This window comes from Pan troglodytes, chromosome 17 (genome assembly GCF_028858775.2).
Source record: "Pan troglodytes isolate AG18354 chromosome 17, NHGRI_mPanTro3-v2.0_pri, whole genome shotgun sequence".
Taxonomy (NCBI): Eukaryota; Metazoa; Chordata; class Mammalia; order Primates; family Hominidae; genus Pan; species Pan troglodytes.
Window position 1 is genome coordinate 76,072,150 of NC_072415.2, and position 19,238 is coordinate 76,091,387.

General features: G+C 34.5%; 1 long non-coding RNA gene across 2 annotated transcripts in view; it reads right to left on the bottom strand.

The window, feature by feature from the left end:
- Window positions 1-1,935: 1,935 nt before the first annotated feature.
- The window catches only part of LOC107969411 (uncharacterized), a 63,291-nt gene continuing 45,988 nt past the window's right edge, over window positions 1,936-19,238 (bottom strand). The window contains exons 7-12 of one of the 2 annotated variants that reach the window (XR_001711173.4): window positions 17,861-17,975; window positions 11,931-12,108; window positions 9,591-9,675; window positions 7,728-7,909; window positions 5,876-6,019; window positions 1,936-3,261 (exon numbers count right to left, since the gene is read on the bottom strand). This is a non-coding gene — a long non-coding RNA (uncharacterized LOC107969411). The remainder of the gene's footprint in view (window positions 3,262-5,875; window positions 6,020-7,727; window positions 7,910-9,590; window positions 9,676-11,930; window positions 12,109-17,860; window positions 17,976-19,238) is intronic. The other variant, XR_001711172.4, reaches the window with a different exon arrangement.

The following is a 19,238-nucleotide window of genomic DNA, read 5'->3' on the forward strand; positions in this document are numbered from 1 at the left end:
TCAGAGTTAATCATTATCCCTTTTAAGCAAAAGCAGGGCAGTAGCAAGAGCAGGAAGGTCATGCTATCTAGTGGCCAAGAAGTATAGGCAGATTTGCTGAGCTTCCTGCTTACCTGGAGCATGAACATAATGTAAAAAGCATTGCAGGAAACACTGACAGACCTACTAGGGTGGGAATTGCTTTGCACACAAAACCAAATCTTAAAAACTAAAAACAATGTAAGTAGTCTCTCCTTATTCTAGGTTTCACTTCTCTTGGTTTCAGTTATCTGCAGTCAACTTCTGCTGTAAAACTTGCCTTGGTCTCTCACTCTGCTTCATGCCCCTCAGTTGAGTTCTTTCTTCTGAGGAGGCAAGAATTGAGATTGCTGCAGATCCACATGGATTTGCTGCTGGTAACACTACAGTCAACTCTAGCTCAACTTCCCACCAACGTTTTCAGTCAGATAATGTCCCAACAGAACGTCACAGGACTAAAATGCAAAGCAGATCACTCATTATGTAGCAAACAAAAATTGACAAATATACTGTCATTTTTCTTTCTGCTACTTTTAACACTAGGGACATTGACTTCATTTTTAGGCCACTATTATTAAAATCTGATCTGTCCATAGAAGCCTTATCCTTCCACATATTAAAGTGTTATAAGTGAAAAAGGTAGATTTCCAGTTTTTCTAAATAACCTTTCAGGTTTTGCTATTTGTCTTTTTCTTAATTTGTCCAGCTTAGTTACGTGCCCTTCCCCTGGCTCCCTGCCTAGTTGCTGATGTCCACTGCAGTAGTCATTCTCAAAGGCATGGACACTCTATCTCTCTCAATAAACGTGTTAGTTTCTAGAGGATGAAGACAAGGGCCCCACACACCCAGCACAGTGCCAGGAAAATAAGAGAAACTTATGCATTTTTGATAAAATAATTCATAAACGGGCAAGTGAATGAATGAGTGTGTTAGCATATAAAATGCTATTTTCTTTTCAGCTAAAAATCAAGTTCTATAGATCTCTTGATTTCATTCTTTCTTAACCTTGTGATTCCAATCGTTTCCCAAATCACTGGAAGAAACCCAAGATAATGTATTAAAAAACTGAATTATAAGAGCCTTACCTTATTTCTCTTTTCTGTGTATTTCTTTTGCTAGGATTCATCCAATCTGAAGTGGCCCGTTGGCCAGGATTTTATTAAGCCACTTTACCAATCTTTTATGTGACAGCTTAGGAAAAGTTTTTCATCACTACTAGGGTAAGAGAGCAACAAAATAATGGACTCTTCCTCAAGGCAGAGAGTAGTGCACTACCTTGGGTATTGTGTGCGCATATTACACTGACTTTACATTTTAAGCATCCAACATGGTAATTAGAGTAGTTTTATGAAAATTTCCTTTTTGCCATTCTTTTTGCGTTGCTACTGATCAATTTGAAATACACTGCTTGCATTTTAAATAGCTCTTCAATTATGGATTAGACTTTTTTTTAAGTTTTAGATTTTCAAATCTTGTATTTTTGTAAACAATATCTAGCATTGGTACACACAGACCAGACCATCCAAATCAATTAAGTCCATAAGGAAAAGAGAATATTTCATTTGTGAAAGACTAAAAAGAACCATTCTGTGTTTCTCAATGTTTTCTAATGAAAGACATACAATACAGTATACACGAATTTGTGCCAATATAATGACTTTAGTTCATTAACCTGAGCTCTGGGCTATTATTAAACATTTTTAAAGTGTCAGCTAACCTCCTCAAAAATACTTGACAGCAGAAAACTAGCTGTAAAAATTTAGAGTGAGAATTCATAACTGCATCAAGTATAGTTAAACACATTAAGCAATATATCATCAAGTGTTAAAAATAATGGAAATGAAATGGCACTTGTCAAAATAGGTTTTTAAAAGGATATTTTCTGAATTGCTTGTTTCAGGTTTTTTTTTTTCTTTTGTCATGTTCATAATAAAATGTAATTCAATAGATTTGGTCACTAAAATTAGTTTTCCACAGCATTGATGTGATCTGTTAAACATTTTCTAAGTTTGATGATAAATTTAGAAGCTCTAAAAACTTTTTTAGACATAATACTTTTAAATCATTTAATAAATGGCAAGGAAACTTGAATATTCGTTTCTTTCCCATTCCTTTTGATCAAAATAGCCTGATCATTCCCTTGGGCCTGACTAAATTTTAGACAGGCTTTTTGTTTTTTCCCCCCTGACTCTAGGCTCCTACCTCCCTTTTGTTGAGAGCATTTACTTTATAAAACTTACTATTGCAAATCCTTTCTCGGCTCTTTTAAAATATAAAATAATCTGTTGCCATTTTTACAATACAATATTTTCTTTCTCATTTACTAGGAATCCATCCCCTTGAAATATAATAATCAAGAAAAAATCCCTGTCTTCCCATCCCTGTGGGAGGGTAGGAGCCTAATGTCATGAGTGGCAATTAGTAAACACAGATGTCCTAACCACACTGACCAAGATCCCCATAAACTCCTCCAGCACTTTTCCATTTGTTCAACTCCAGGGCTTAAAAATCCATTTGTTCAACCCCAGGGCTTAAAAATCTTCCCATCTATTATTTCCATGAGAGTTGAGTTTAGTTAGTCTTCTCTGTTACAGTAGTCTTGTCTCCTGTGGCAATGCTCTTAAATAAAATTTTTCTTGCCTATTAAACCTGTCCCATGCAATTGCTGTGTGACACTTTAAAATTGTATTATGAAAATTTGTACCTGTTTCCTTTTCTGTATTTTCTATTTCTTGTCCTTGCCATCCCCTAGGTAATATGGTAAAAGGTAGAAAAAGTATAAAACTTTGAAAAATAATAATAATGTGTTTTTCTTCTCTTTAATCCTTTCTAATCAGTTAATGTTTCATAATCAGTTAAGGCTCTCTCCTCAAGTCAGTTGAAACTACTTTTTTTTTTTTTCTGGTCAGTGACATACATATATGTATAGACCATATAAGAGCTTCTTAAGGAATGCTTACTTACTCCTGATGTTATAGAAGATTACAGTAAGTAATACTTAGATGAGCATATTTTATTTTAATAGTTATGTTTATTTTAATATTATTTGACATTTAATATTATATTCAGCTTATTTTTTAACTTTATTATCACAAAAGCAATTGCATTTAAAATATATACTCCAGTTTTACCAAAAATGTGAAGCGGATGCAGGAAGGACTGGTGTTCAGGAAATACTCTCTTACCCATGACGATGAGGCTCTATGACGCCGTGGTTCCTGTCCCACAGGTTTGTAAACTCCTCTAAGAAATAATTAACAATTATTAAAAATATTCTTGCAATTCAATTTCTGATATGAAGAATTTTTTACCCATAGATACATTTAACAACTGATATTTATGTTAATTAATTTTTGACATCAAATATTTATTAAGACCAACTATAAGTCAAAAGTGTTCATGATTTCGGAGAGACAAAAATTACAATAAAGTGATCCTGCCCTGAAGGTGTTGCAGTTGAAGGGATCAAAAAATATGTCAGGAGAAAATCAGCAGGCAATTAATATTACATGCAGTAATGAGATTCCTTGGAAGATGATGTACAATAATGAAGAAATTGTGAGATATTTTGTACATGGAGTACAATGTAAAAAAATGTCTTGGAATTTATCAACAAGGAAAGAAGGAAAGAGATTCCTGGCAAAGGATCCAGCTTCCAGCTTTTACCAAGGCAGCAAAGATATGGAAATCTATGACATGTCTAGATATAAGGAAATTTATGGAGTTGTTTATTGGTATGAAGAAAGAGATTAGCTATGCAGATTGATATTGACTGCTGAACAGCCTTTTATGCATTGAAAAGTAATTTAGGTTTTAATTTCATTTAGCTTTTATCTTAATACTGTTTATGTCTTCCCATGCCTTTTCCTTATTTTTAAAATTTTAAATTTTTTTTATGTTTCTTGTAAAGAGTAGGAGATGCTTTTTATTTAGTCTTGAGTTTATCTGGTAATTATGTGTGAAAGTATCTACCTTATATTTATTGTATTAATCATAAATTTAAGTTTATTTTATACCATCTTTTAAAACAGCTTTATTAAGGTATAATTAACATAGAATAGATTGCACTGATTATAGAATATACAAAGCCAAAGCCACCAACACTATCATTACAGATGTTATCTATCAACTCAAAGGTTTCCTTATGCCCCTTAGGAATTCCTTCCTTCCACATCCCACACCAATCATTGATCTGATTTTTGTCACTATAGATTATTTTGCATTTTCTTGTTATATAAATGAATCATACACTAAACATTCTTTAGTTGTTCAATTTCTTCCATTCAACATAATTATTTTGAGATCTATCAGTGAAGTTAGTGTAGAAAACATCTATTCTTTTTTATTGCTAGGTAGTATTCCATGACTTATTCATGTTACACCATATGTTTATCCATTCACTTGTTGAAAGAGGTGAATAAAACTGCTATGATCATTTGGAGGGTCACATGCTTGCATGTCTCTTGATATATACCAAGAAGTGACATGATTGGGTCATAATTTAGGTATATTTAACTGTTTAAGAAATTAACAAATTGTTTTTCAAAGTGGTTAAACAGTTTTAAATTTTAACCTGAAGTGTATGAGAGTTCTAGTTCCTCTTCATCCTCATCAAGAGTATGTTCAATTTTAGCTATTTTCGTAGGTAAGTTTGGATTTTTTCTTATTGTTGTGATTTTCTCAATAATATTCTTTATGTATTCTGAATAAACATTATTAATCAGATTTTTTCCCAGTGTGGAACTTGTGTTTTTATTTTTAAAATGTATTTTAAAGGGCAGAAGATTTTTAATTTTGGTAGATGTATATTAATAATTCTTTTCAATATTTTGACCCACCTCCACAGGCTCTATTTATACATACATTAGGCTAATTGAAATTGTACTTGCACTTACTGATGCCACGCTCTGTTTATTTATTTATTTTTATTCTGTTTTTTTCTCTGTTTTATTTGGGATACTTACTCTTGCTATAGCTTCATGCTCTCCCATCTGTTCTGCTAAAAACTTAAACTTCCATTAATTCCATCCAGTGTATTTTTCATCTTAGACATTGTAAATTTCATCTTTGGAACTACATTTGGGTCTTTCTTATTTATTTTCATGTTTCTACTTATGAATATTTGGAATACTGTTTTAATGTACTTCTCTGCCAATGCTAAAATCAGTGTCAATTCTGGAGAGATTTCACTCCATGATTTCTCTCCACATTATGGGTTCTAGTAAATGAAAAATGTAAAATTTATTTTGATGGATACTGGTTATGTTTTATTTGTATAATAACTAATCAGCTTTATTCCAAAATGTAATTATGCTACTTGGAACCAATTTGATTCTTTAGGAATTTTTTAATTAAAATTATATATGACTTTTTTTTGGGGGGGGGACAGAGTTTTTGCTCTTGTCGCCCAGGGTGGAGCGCAATGGCGTGATCTTGACTCACTGCAACCTCTGCCTCCCAGGTTCAAGCTATTCTCCTCCCTCAGGATACCTAGTAGCTGAGATTACAAACACGTGCCACCACACCCGTCTAATTTTGTATTTTTAGTACAGACAGGGTTTCACCATATTGGCCAGCCTACTCTCGAACTCCTGACCTCAGGTGATCTGCCTGCCTTGGCCTCCCAAAGTGCTAGGATTACAGGTGTGAGCCACCGCGCCCAGCCCTTAATTAAATACCAGAACAGTTTCATTCCAGGGAAAATTATTCCCCACCACTGAGGCAAGACCCTTCTGTGTACACTACCCAACACCCCATGAACTACAGGTCCTTCCAGTCTGGTTGGTGGGAATAGGCACTATTTCCAGTACTGGATGAATGCTGTTCCCAGTGGTTCCTTCCTAGGTGGTTTTCTCACCTTGCAGAGGAGATGCTGCAGTCTTTTCAGTTTTCTCTCTGTGCATGCTCTCAGATACTCTAGGCAGATACTCTAGGCAGTCTCCCCAGTCTCCCAACTCCATCTCTTCATCTCCTACAGGTCTGCTATTTTCTGTCTGTTTTCCTTATCCATTAATAGAGAAACACGCTCATCAATTACAAAATGGCAAAGAAGAGAAACAGAAAATGAGACACTGCATTCAGTAACCAGAAGGAAGAAAATTGTGAAGAAACCAACAGAAAGTGAATTTAAGAGGACAGCTTAACTGTGGGCCATCCTTTGCAGATGTTGCAACATAGCTAGAGAGAACACGCACTTTCTTAAGCATATAGCATTTAAAAAAATATATGAATCCCTTAATTCTCTATACTCTGCTTTTTGCGTGCCATATTTTTGCCAGTTTCCTTTAGTTAGTTCATGAACTTTCCACTCTATTTTGTTGATTCAGTTTCTGATTACTCTTAATCCACCTTGTTCTATGTTTTCCTTCCCCCTTATACTATTGCCCTTAACTCAGTGCAAATATTCAGATTTGCTTATCTAAATCACAGCTGACTACAGTTGTAATCTAATCATCTGGAGTAAATATATCTAAATGTAAAATGTCATATATGTAAACCAAATTATATGTTATAAATAATTCTAGCAAAAATTACCAAAACTGTGACAGAATATTTAAGCACTTACTAATTGATAAAAGCCCTTAAAGTTCAAAATATTTTAACAGTGTATATCAGAAAAGAAATTTCATAAGGTTTCATTGGTGCTTTTCTCTAAAAAGTAAAACATTTGTTTGCAACTCAACCTATTCTCAAGCCTACTTATGTTTTTGTCTTTCTTGTAACTACTTTTTTCTTATGCATTGAAAATATTTCAACTTTGGATCCTCTGATAAAATCCATTATACAAAATTTTACAAATGTCATTTAAGAAACATTTTATTTTTCTTTAAAAGCTACAAAAAAGAAAACAACTTTAAGAGACCATTTGTAGACATAAAAATTTAACAAAAACTGAATTTTTTAACTTTCTTCAATGACTTTTATTTGTTAATTTATATATGGCTGTCTTTGAGATGAAAGAGCATTAGTTTTTGCATTACAGAAAGTATGCCTTCCAATGACAGACACTTTTTAAGCAGAGATTGAGATTACCCAAGAGGGGTAGGGGTAACGTCTATGGAAACCTGAATCGTGGTTTCTATTTACAGAATCCTGTATTTAAAAAAAAAAAAAGCATGGGCAACAACTTTTACACAATGATACAGAAGTTCCTGTCATGTGATACTTTTTCCCACCTTTCCGTTTTACCTTCTTAGTACCCAGTGGACAATTTTTCTTTTATCCCAACTCATGTCAACACCGATCTTCCAAGAAGTGTCAAGTATGGCGAATGTCAACTTAATTTTGTTCCCAGCTTAGCCTTGAAGCAACTGGAATTTTTCCTTATCCCTGTATCTGGCCCACGTTTCTTAAGGCTTTATGTTTTCAGCGGATTTTTAATCAATCTACGGCTAACAAATCATGGTGGACCAAAACTAATAATAGTGACATACTTTATCATGGAAATAAATTAATTATATAAACTTCATATGAATGTTCTCAATGTTCTTGATAAAATGCACACACACAAATAATGCTTGCTTTTTGCCGATATTTTTAAGGGGTTGGTGGAAAGACCTTAATAAACGGGTGTGACCTTGTGCCATGCATTGTGCTTGTACTTTACCTGTGTCTCCTTTAAAATTTTGATACATTTTTAAATGCATACTAACAAAAAGGAAAGTAAGTGCGATAGAAATTAAGACTGAAATTCATGGGTAAAAACTTACATTCTGAATAGAGAGTGACATATGTTAATATCCCCTTAGGCAAAGTCAGCCAGCATTTAGGCGACAGATGGATCATATAGACACTGACATCGATGGAATTCTGGGATTGAGTTTTTGACAAAGACAGACTATTATCAAACAATGAATTCATCAAGGACATCCTCATCATTAGACATGTGTGCCTTCAATTTTGGGAAAGAAAACATATTACAGCAAGATTAGTGTGCAGTAGCATTAAAATCATTGGATTAGACTTTCAATCCTCCCACTCTTAATTTTGTGGAGATCGAGTCATGCTAGCTTGTGTAAGATGGAAAGCCACACCTACTGCTATGTGATCATATCTGTTGAATGTAAGAGGTGTTTTTATTTTGACTATAACTTTAATTTTCACTCTTGAACAAGAGTTCTCATTTCTCTAAAATTATACAAAAATTTTTGCTATTAAGTGAAAATCTTCGTTGTGATGAATCTAAAAACGGAGAGAACACGGAAAAATTGTTTTACATTAAAAATATAGCAGTTTTAGTGATTGTTTATTCCCCAGTTAATCATAATGAGGAAAAAAAGAGAAATAGTTTAAATTTATCTTCTCCCTTAACCTCACCTTTCTTCCCATATTGTCAATTGAGTTCATTAGTCAGTACAACATCCAGAATTTCAGTGTCATATATAACAATTCCCTTAAAATTCGATTCTTCTTCGGTAGAACTGACATCTCAATGTTTATGCACAAATTCCATTTTTTTTTTTTTTTTTGGTGTGTGTGGTCGTTACGCTTTTTACTAACTTCTAGAACTAATTTATATTAAGACTAATCAGTAGGTGAAAATAGAGTATGGTCTCTTATTCAAGTGAAATGATTTTATTTAAGTGGTGCCTTCTGAACACATACTATGAATCTAATAGAGATGGTGGATTTATGGAGGAAGCATTGTATAATGTACAAGGTAAAGAAGAAATATAGTTTTACTACTTCAATAATAATCTTGTTATTTAACCTTGAAAAAAACATTTTCTAATTGTCAATTTTCTACTTCTGAGAGGCACTTCAAATAAGGTAACCTTTCAGCATTTCCACCTTAAAATTATTCAATCCAATTTTGCAGTAAGACATGACAAACCACTATAAGTTTCATTTAATTTTTTCTTTCTCTATCAGATAAAAATCCTTCAAATCTATATGGAGTTGACATGATAAATTAAAATTACTTACATAGAAAGATCTTTAGATTGTTTTGTGGTTATAATCATCCTATTTCTGCTCCTACTTTATGCATTTTGTCTATATCACTAACTTCTAAACCATTAATCATTTTAATTAATTCAGGCAACATGCTATTGCCAATGTTTAAAACAGGTGCCTCAAATGCCAATATTCTACTCAAGATTTGTTTAAGATTTCAAATTTCCAATCCACCTCTTCTTCATTAAACAGGACCTATTTTCCCCTGGTACTGTCTCTTTTTGGACATTGTCTCTGGCTATGAATGAATTTGCTTTCCATTCTCATTCCTCCCTGAGATTCGGAACTTGCTTCCTTTGTGCTATTTTTGGATTCATTTGCCTCTCCGAACCCAACATTTTCAGCTGTCTTACTAAAAACTACCACTGTCTGATAAAATTCTGTGAAACCCCATTCTTACATGACTTCATATGATATATTTCTGGGCCAACACTGGACCTGTGTATACAGAGATATAAATTCAAATGTTTCTGGGTTTTGAACTTTCATAATTTTCATTAATTATATGACTGACAAAATGTAATGTAGGTATTTCCTTTTAGAGAAATATGCCCTGAACTCACCCCACATCCTTACACACTTAGTAACTCAAAGTTAAGTTATATAAGTATGCTCACTTTAGAACAACACGTCCAGTCTCTGTCTCTCGTCTTCGCTGTTCTTTCCTGTTATTTTCTTCCCTATTAGTTTAAGTTATTCACGCTAAGAAAAAAGAAAATGTATGAAAACCAGCAAACATTCTGATAAAGGTTTCCAAAGGATTAGAGAACGTTTCTGATAAAGGCCAAGATGTACCTGTGTAGGGGCAGATGCGGTGGCTCAAATCTGTAATCCTGGCACTTTGGGAGGCTGAGGTGGGTGGATCACTTGAGGTTAGGAGTTCAAGACCAGCCTGACCAACGTGGTGAAACCCCATCTCTACTAAAAATACAAAAAAATTAGCTAGGCATGGTGGTGCACACCTGTAATTCCAGCTACTCAGGGGCTGAGGCAGAAGAATCGCTTGAACCTGGGAGGTGTAGGTTGCAGTGAGCCAAGATCACACCACTGCACTCCATACTGGGTGACAGAGTGAGACTCTGTCAAAAAAAAAAATGTAGGAACATAAAAATTATAGAAAATTGGAAGTAGCTGGAAGTAGGATATGCCAAATTGTTATGCCTACATAGATATAAATTTTTACTTAGATCTGTATCAAACATAATAAAATCATTTTCCCTTATTTTCAGATAAAAATTAGACCTAATATCAGAAATCTTTGTCATCATAAAAAAGTACATATAAAAATATGCTAATATATCAAATAAAATGTATTTATAATAATTCAAGTTGATTTATAAGATAATTCACTGTTTTTTGTTTTGTTTTGTTTTGCTTTTTAGACAGAGTCTCTGTTGCCCAGGCTGGAGTGCAGTGGCACGATCTTGGCTCACTGCAGCCTCCACTCCCTGGGTTCAAGGAATCCTCCTGTCTCAGCCTCTCAAGTAGCTGAGATTGCAGGTGCCCACCACCATGCCCAGCTAGTTTTTGTATTTTTAGTAGAGACAGGGTTTCACCATTTCTGCCAGCCTGATCTCAAACTCGTGACCTCAAGTGATCCGCCCACCTTGGCCTCCCAAAGTGCTGGAATTACAGGCGTGAGCCACCATGCCCGGTCGGTTATCTTACATACAGAAAAGAATGCATATCATCCAAACATATGTTTTGACAGGAAATTAAAAAGACATCTTTTATTATGTGATTGCCAATGACAAGATTCCTATGATTATATTTTAATCTTTTTTTATTTTTTTAATTTAATTTAATTTTTTTAAATTATACTTTAAGTTTTAGGGTACATGTGCACATTGTGCAGGTTAGTTACATATGTATACATGTGCCATGCTGGTGCACTGCACCCACTAACTCGTCATCTAGCATTAGGTATATCTCCCAATGCTATCCCTCCCCCCTCCCCCCTCCCCACCACAGTCCCCAGAGTGTGATTATTTTAATCTTTTTTATTATTCAGAAGTTTCACACTGCTTCCTCCCAGTATCAACTCATCCCCTTCTGTTTCATAACAGCGTCACAGAATAAAAGAGACGTTCAGGCAAAAATGGGTGAATAAGAGTCTGCTGGGAGAAAGAAATCATGTATTTTTTTAACTTCATTGACATTTTCTAATTCTAGAATGGATTACACATTTTAAAGTTCACGTGAAATCAAGCAGAACCAAAACAATTTAAAAATATAGAAGCCTGAATACTTAAAAACAAGATCTATTTGCTTGGTACATGTAAGCATTTATCCACTTATTTCAATATATGAACAGAGCTTATATACAATAACTGACAAATGCTCTTGCTTGTATATAAAACTTTTTTTCCCCAAAACATGTTAGATTATTATGCTCTTCATTACATATAAATAAGTTAATAGAAATAAAGAGAAGTCATTGTGTTATAAAAAGAAAAAAGTAGCATGTATGCACTAACTTCTACTGACCTTGTCTGTAGAATAACTCACCACCACAGTGTCTTAATGAATAGCCAGCATCATTAATGACAGGTTAGCCTCTTTCCTCAAATTTGCTGTTACTTTCAGTTCTTTCAATGTTATCATTTTATTTATCATGACATAGTCAGCTAAATGTTTCAATTCCACGTTTAGTGTAAACTCCTCTTCACCTCCTTGGTGCAGGATAGACCTGATACTCTAGTGGTTTTGGCACAGGGAGTGGCACTCTCACAAACACTCTCCCTTTTGGGGCCTTACTGTGCTATGTTTGTGTTTGGGAGAAGAGAGAGGAGAAAGATATTCCCAGTTAACTAACAGGAGTGAGCTCCTTGTACTCTCCTATATTAAAAGATTTTAATCTTGTAATCTCCTTCTCAATGTATAGCTTTTATTTGATCCAAGGCAACTTAATTCTGAATTAAGCAGAATTTACTTAACACAAGAAAAACTGTGCTAACCTTGCCATATCAAATGGGGCTATTTCTTCCTTCAGCTCTTTCATGCCTCCTTTGCTCCATCTTCAAGTTCCAGCAGCATCAGACACTCTACCAGTCCAGTGGCTCACCAACATTTTTCAAAATGTATTTATACTTAATTTAGTTAAATGATTTTTTTTGCAGTGTCACCCACATTTTTCTTGGGAGAAAAAAAAGAGGAAACTGATGGCATCTGCTTACAAGTTCTGTGTTTCTCCAAAAGACTGCTGCACCCACTGTCTCTTCCCCAGCCTTCTTTTTGTTGAAGAGATTAGGAGGGATAGCTAAAATGGCACATTTCATCAAGGCTTTCAAAGTCATGGCTGGACCCTCAGCATTTAGTTCTGTGAACTTGGATTGGGAAACTACTTAACACACTGCCAGTTCTCAAATTAAAATAGGTGCTAGGAAAACATTACCATCCAGGTCAAGTAATCACAGTGCTGAAATTCGTAGTGTTTCAAAGGGACTGTGAGATCTTTTGAGAGTAACGATCCTGTTTTAATAATCTTTGTACCTGCAGCTCCTTGTGCCATTTAGACAATTCACATATTGAAAAATGTTCAGCAGAAGATAATGGTTTTGAAATTATTTTTAAAGCCATATTTGAGTAGTGAATTTTTGCTCATTAGTATCATGTGTTTCATGTCCTAAGAGCTCTTTATAAAAACATAAAAATATAGAATTCTAAATGGCTTTAAGATTCATAAAAATTTGTAATCAAAGAATGGGAAATTACAGGAAGATAAAATCATAATAAGCAGAGAAGAGTATTTTTGAAGAAAATCACCAAGACCAAAAAAAAAAAAACAAAGTAATATTGTATTATTAATTTGCTTTATTTGACCTGACTGTTACTGAAAAATAAACATGTACAACTAGCTATTTGTTAAACAACAACAATTTTAAACACACACATGCATACACACACCATATATGATATGAGTTAAAAATGGTTAGGATCACAGTGCAAATATAAACTTTTATTTTAGAATACACTTTGTATCTCTTCAATTGTTGAATGTACCATGTAAGGCTATTTGATTGTAAGCAATAAAATCAACCCTATTAAGGAAATACTTGTGTCATACAAAAGAAATGAAACACAAAAGTAAGATAAGAAAAGGCAGGGAGTAAAGTTAACTATCCTTAATTGGAAGTTGTATAGCTTTGTAGGATTGGAATAAACATCTTCGTAGACACAGAAAAACATTTGGAAAAATAAAACACCCTTTCATGATAAAACACCCAACAAACTAGGTATAATACAATGTGCTGGAAGTAATAACTGGTATCTATGACAAGCACACCGCTAACATCATACTTAATGGTCTTAATGGTAAGTAACTTCCAAGCTATCCTTTTATAGCAGGAAAAATGTAAAGATGTTTAGTCACCAGACGTTTGTTCAATATTGTGCTGGAGGTATAATCAAGGACAGTAAGGAAGAAAATAAGATAAAAGTCACTTGAACTGAAAAAAAGTAAACTATGTGTATTTGTATAGAAAATCCTAAAGAATCCCCTAAAAAGCTATTAGAACCAGTAAATACATTAAGCAAGGTGGCAGTGTCCAAGATCAATACACAAAATTCAATTGTATGGCCATCAACATTAAGCAATCTAAAAATGAAATTTTCAAAGCATTGTATTCACAATAGCATCAAAAATACTTAGCAAACAAATTTAGCAAAATAAGTATAAAGCTTATATTTTGATAGCTACAAAATGTAGTTGAAAGGAATTAAAGAAGACTTAAATAAATGGAAAGTTCTCTCAAAGACTTATGTTGTTAAGATGGAAATACCCCTCAAACTGATCGACTGATTCACTGCAATGCCTAACAAAATACAAGCTGTCTTTTATACTGAAGTTGACAAACGAGTTCTCAATTTCATGAGGAATTGCAAGGAACACAGAAAGGTAGAAACAATTTTTAAAAAGAAGATTAAAATGGAAAGACTGGACTTCCAAACTCCAAAACTTATAACAAAGTTACAAAAATCAAGACTGTGTGATATTGGCATAAGAAAAAACATAAAGACTAATTGAATGGAATTAAGAGTCCCAAAATAAACCCCTATATTGGTCAACTGATTTTGGACAAGGATGCTCAATCATTTAATAATGAACAACATCTTTTCAACAAATGGTTCTGGGACAACTGGATATCTACATAGAAAGAATGAAGTGGAAACCATACCTCACACCAATCAGAAATTGAGTACGGACCTAAATGTAATTGCTGAAAGTATAAAATTCTCAAAATAAAACATTGAAATAAATATTTGTAACTTTAGGCTAGACAAAAGATTTCTTAGATATAATACCAAAAACACATGCAACAGAAGAATAGATAAATTGAACTTTTTTAAAAAAGAAAACTTCTATGCTTTGAAAGACAACACGAGAACACTAAAAGGCAATCCACAGAATGGGAAATATTTGCAAATCATGCTCTCAACTCAAAGATAAAAACACAAACACAAAATGTGTGATTTGCAGTCAAGTGAGAAATGGATCTAAATAGACTTTTCTTCAGATAAGATATACAAATGATGATTAAGCACATAAAAGGAATCTCAATACCGCTAACCAATGAAAATCAAAACCATAATGAGATACCATGTCACACACTCTAGAATAGGGATAATGAAAATGAAAATAACAAGCGTTTATGAGGATGTGGAGAAACTGGAATTCTCATACAGCATGCACTACTGGTAGGGATCTAGAATGTGCAGTCACTTTGGAAGGCAGTCTGACTGTTCCTTAAAATGTTAACATAAAGTGTTCATGTGACCCAGCAATTCTAAGCATTTACCTAACAGTTCTGAAAAGGTGTGCTTACACAAAAGCTGTACACAAATATTCACAACAGCATTATTAATAGGGGCCAAAAGAAGAAGCAATCTAAATGTCATCAATTGGTGAATGGATAAATAAATATACTATATCCATACAATAGAACAGTATTTGACTATGAAAAGGAATGGAATACTGATACTTGCAAAAATATGGATTACCCTTGGAAACACAATGCTAAGTTCCAGTCACAGTCACTACATACCATAAAGTTCCATGTATATGAAATGTCTAGAATAAGCAAATCTATAGAGACAGAAAGTAAATTAGTGGTTGTCTGGGTGGGGTGAGCGTAGGGGTTGTGGAATGGTGGAGGGAATAATAGTGGTGAGATTTGTTTCTAGAGTGTTAAAATGTTCTTAAGAGTATTGTGATGGCTGCACAACTTGGTGAGTATACTGAAAACACTGAATTGTACACTTTAGCTGAGCAACTTGTAGGGCATGCATATTATATCTTAATAGAACAGTTAAAAAATAAAATAATGACATAAAAAAACTGCCAACATTTCCACAAAGGAGTTGAGAACCCACTGTCAATAACTGGAGATGAGAACAAATTATCAGCCCTCCTCCAATTACTTAAGATGCCTTACTTCGTTTGCTATAATTAGCTTAAATTGCAAACATTCAAATCCAATCATGGTTATCATGAATCAGAGCACAAAATATTTTACAAGGTGATTGAATTACCTCTTCATTGAAAGCCATAAAGTCTTACTTAGTAAGTATCATTGAAAGATTTGAGATCTATGTGCTTGATTCCTCATGAGGGATGTTGGGCCATATCCATGACCTGGGTGAAGTAGATGAGTTCATATGCAAAACTTTTTTAGGATTGCCAGATACCCATACTCAGTGAGCACTGTGGAATGGCATTGGGAAATTCCCAAAATGTATAGAGAGTATGATGGTGCTGTGATGGAAGGTAAGGACTAAGATGAGGATTAAGTTATGAATAAGAATCTGTGACTAGAGAAAATACTCTGTGGACTCATTGCATTTACCTGAGTGCATAACCGGGAGAGATATTGTGTATGAATAGGCATTTTGCCCTTATCCATTTTGTAGGGAATGCCAACTAACTCCGTTATTTTCCAGTTTTAATTAACCATGATGAATAGGAACATTTGAATTGCCCAAACCCTCCAAAGCAGTCAATTTTTAAGCATTACTTAAACAATACTGAATTGCTGCAGGACAAATGTGAGATCATCTTTTTGATTATAACAATACATGAAGTAGAAGTGTTGATTGCAAAAGCTACCTTTTCATGTATGTTAAGAGTAAACTGTTAACATCAAGGATGAAACAAGATATTTCCTCCAATGACCTCCCCATATCTGATATGTGAAAGACTATCCAGGAAGTGCAATGGTCAAGGAGGAGTGGTGTGCCATTATTGTCTTCCTTAATGTCTTCTTTTCAGTGGTAATTTTGAAGTCCAGCAAGAACAATTTGCATGTTGGTGGCTTGGATTCTAACTGTGTTTACCATATTCTCACAAGGATATTTGAATTTGCTGACTGATTGCCATAATTTAGCAAGGTGGGACTTGGGCTTGACAATCAGTTTGTTAGAGCAGTAGTACATTGATGATATTGTGACTGATGCCTCAGCGAAAAAAAGTGTAGAAGGCATTGAGGACTATAGTTACCCAGATGACAAATAGAAGACTTCTAATAAATTCAGCTTAAATTCTAGGCTTTATCTCAGTCTGTGAAATTCCTGGAGCAACTGTGGTCGTTCTTCAAACTCTGAGCAATATGTTCTCTCTCACTGACCCTGCCACTAAACAAGAATCTCAGAGACTAACAGGTTTGAAAAAAATCACATTCTTTATACAGGAATTCTGTTGATCCCTATACCCAAAAGACCAAAAAGATATCTGAAAGTAAATGGAGGCTGAACTGAAACAGAATTTGAAATTTTACAAGAGACCGTAGCTCAGGAAGTTCTGCTAGATTCTTACAAGCCGACTGTTCAAATGATAGTAGTAAAATATTCCAAAAACAAAAACAAAAACCAAATAAACAAACAAACAAAATACCCCAATACGCACAGACTGGTGTCACACACAGAAATCAATCGAGGCTACCAGCAGAGTGTTCTTGCCATTTGCACTCAAAATATGCTTAACGCAGTTTTTCAGTATAGCTCCTGTGAAAGACAATTGCTAGCTTCCTCCTGGGAGGATGGTAGCTAATTTCTTGAGTTAAGAAAATTCTGAAGTCAGAAATACTGATCACCTCTGGGTGATGTCAAAGAGATATTTGATTAGAGAGAGACGTCAGTCCTGTAAAGTTTACTGACTAAGCAGAGGTAGTATTTTCAAGAGCATATTCCCAGGGGAAGCTCAGGAGCAGTGCAATGCCTATGTAAGAAAGTTGTTTTCACTGCTGAAAGGACAATTATGCAGACTTTTAAAGATCTTTCTTCCCACATTGCTTTGGGTTTTAAAAACAATGTCTGGTTATTGGATAACAAATTCGGGATTGAGAACACTTTGCTGTTTGTAAATCAGCAGCAATAAGCCACACAGAAGGTACGACTGATGAAAGAGAGAGAGGCCAAGTTAGCAGAGGGAGTAGAGTGCTAGAAGGGGAATTAGTGTTCTACCTTTTGGGGGAGTGTCTACATATTTTTAGAACTTTAGATGATAGCCAATGTCCTTACTCTAATGCCAGGCAAATAAGCATGAGATAACAGGACAAATAGAAAAAAAAGCCCACCTCGTACATTGAATTATAAAAATTTCTATGGGAATTTGAAGTATTAAAGTGAGCCATGTTTCTCAACCACCACATTAAAGCCAAGTTTCTAATTCAAAGAGGTACTGAAATTCTAAAGTAGAAGTCTTAGATCCCTAGACATACACATGAAATACATGGCAGGAGTGCTCACGCTATGCACCAGTGGTTTGAGAGACCATACACCCCGTTTGCACCTACTGTAACCACTAACGTAATTTAAAAAAATCTCTCTCAATGTCAACAGGTGAATAAACCGCTTGAAAACTGCTGATGATAAAATTTCCTGGGACATTTACCAATGCACATCTGACAAGAGGAGTTTGTTGCAGGTCTACCAGAAGCTCCAGGGGGCTGGCTGCAATAGGGTGCTGACTGTGATGGAGACTTACTCTACTGTAGGCATTACTTAACCTGTAATAGAAGCAAACATAGAAAATGCAATTTAAAAATAGAAAAAGTGATTTCTCTATAAATTTGAACCATGTGGATATATTTCTTCTGGTAAAATTGCTGACTTTAAATGCTATCAATTTATGAAAACAGAAAAAAAGCATAATATTATGTTGGAATATGACATTTCTTATTACCATCAAAGCAGTGTCCTCAGTGACATTTAGAGTGGTCAAATTAAATACTCATTATACTAAAAAGGAGATGGGTCAGAACTGAAAGTCTGGCTTTCCCAAATATGTCCCTAGATTGAATATGCGGAGAATAAAGATGGGAATTCCACTGGAAATTTTTCTGAGAATAGATGAGAATGAGGTAATGGGAAAAGGTTGAAAATATACATTTTAATAATCTGGACACATCCCAAAATTTTTATTTTATATTTTCCTCTTATGATGGTCTCAGGCTCATATTTAAACTATGACTGCCCAAGAAGAAAATATCAATGCACGAGAAACAACAGCCATATTATTAAATTCGCCAGCACATACTACTAATGGTACCATTGGGTGGATATTAATTTTATCCCATGAAACCATGTTAGGAGTAACAATAACTGTGGCCTTATTATCAAGAAACAGGGACAGGTTTGTGATCCTTTAATGTTTAAATCTTATTACATCGACAGGAGATGAGAGTGAGGCAAGTCTTAGCGTGAATGTTGTGATCGTTGTCCCTGTGTGTGAACGATACATCTGAGCCAGAAAATTCCAAGTACTGAGGAAGGCTGTCGGTTAAATCAGGTAATAAATGGATATAGGTCCTCATATATGGGTTGTAATCTCAGGAAGAAAAGCAACCATGCCTTTGAAGAGTGTCTTAGAGAGGAAATTCTCAGCTCTCTCTCTCTCAGATGTGATGGTAGCAAAATGGCATTGCTGAGTGAAATCTCTGGACTTGTTTTCTCTAGCTAATGGGAATTAGTGTTTAAATGATTCGGAAGCTTGGCCTAAAATCCCCACCTGAATACCATGGAGAGAGCAGGAACAGAACACCCTCTAATTTTAAAACCACTACATTTACCTTCAGTTACCTTGTGGTTCATGGTTTAAGTGCTAAAACTAATTATTATGTTTAAATTTTTGTAAACAACCTGCGATACATACGACTAATGAATATAGGGCTGAGAATACTGAATATCATAGCTTCCTCATTCTGGGTGCCTAAAATCAAAATCTATTGCTAACATAAACACCAAATGTGATGGGATGTAGATTGCTGGTG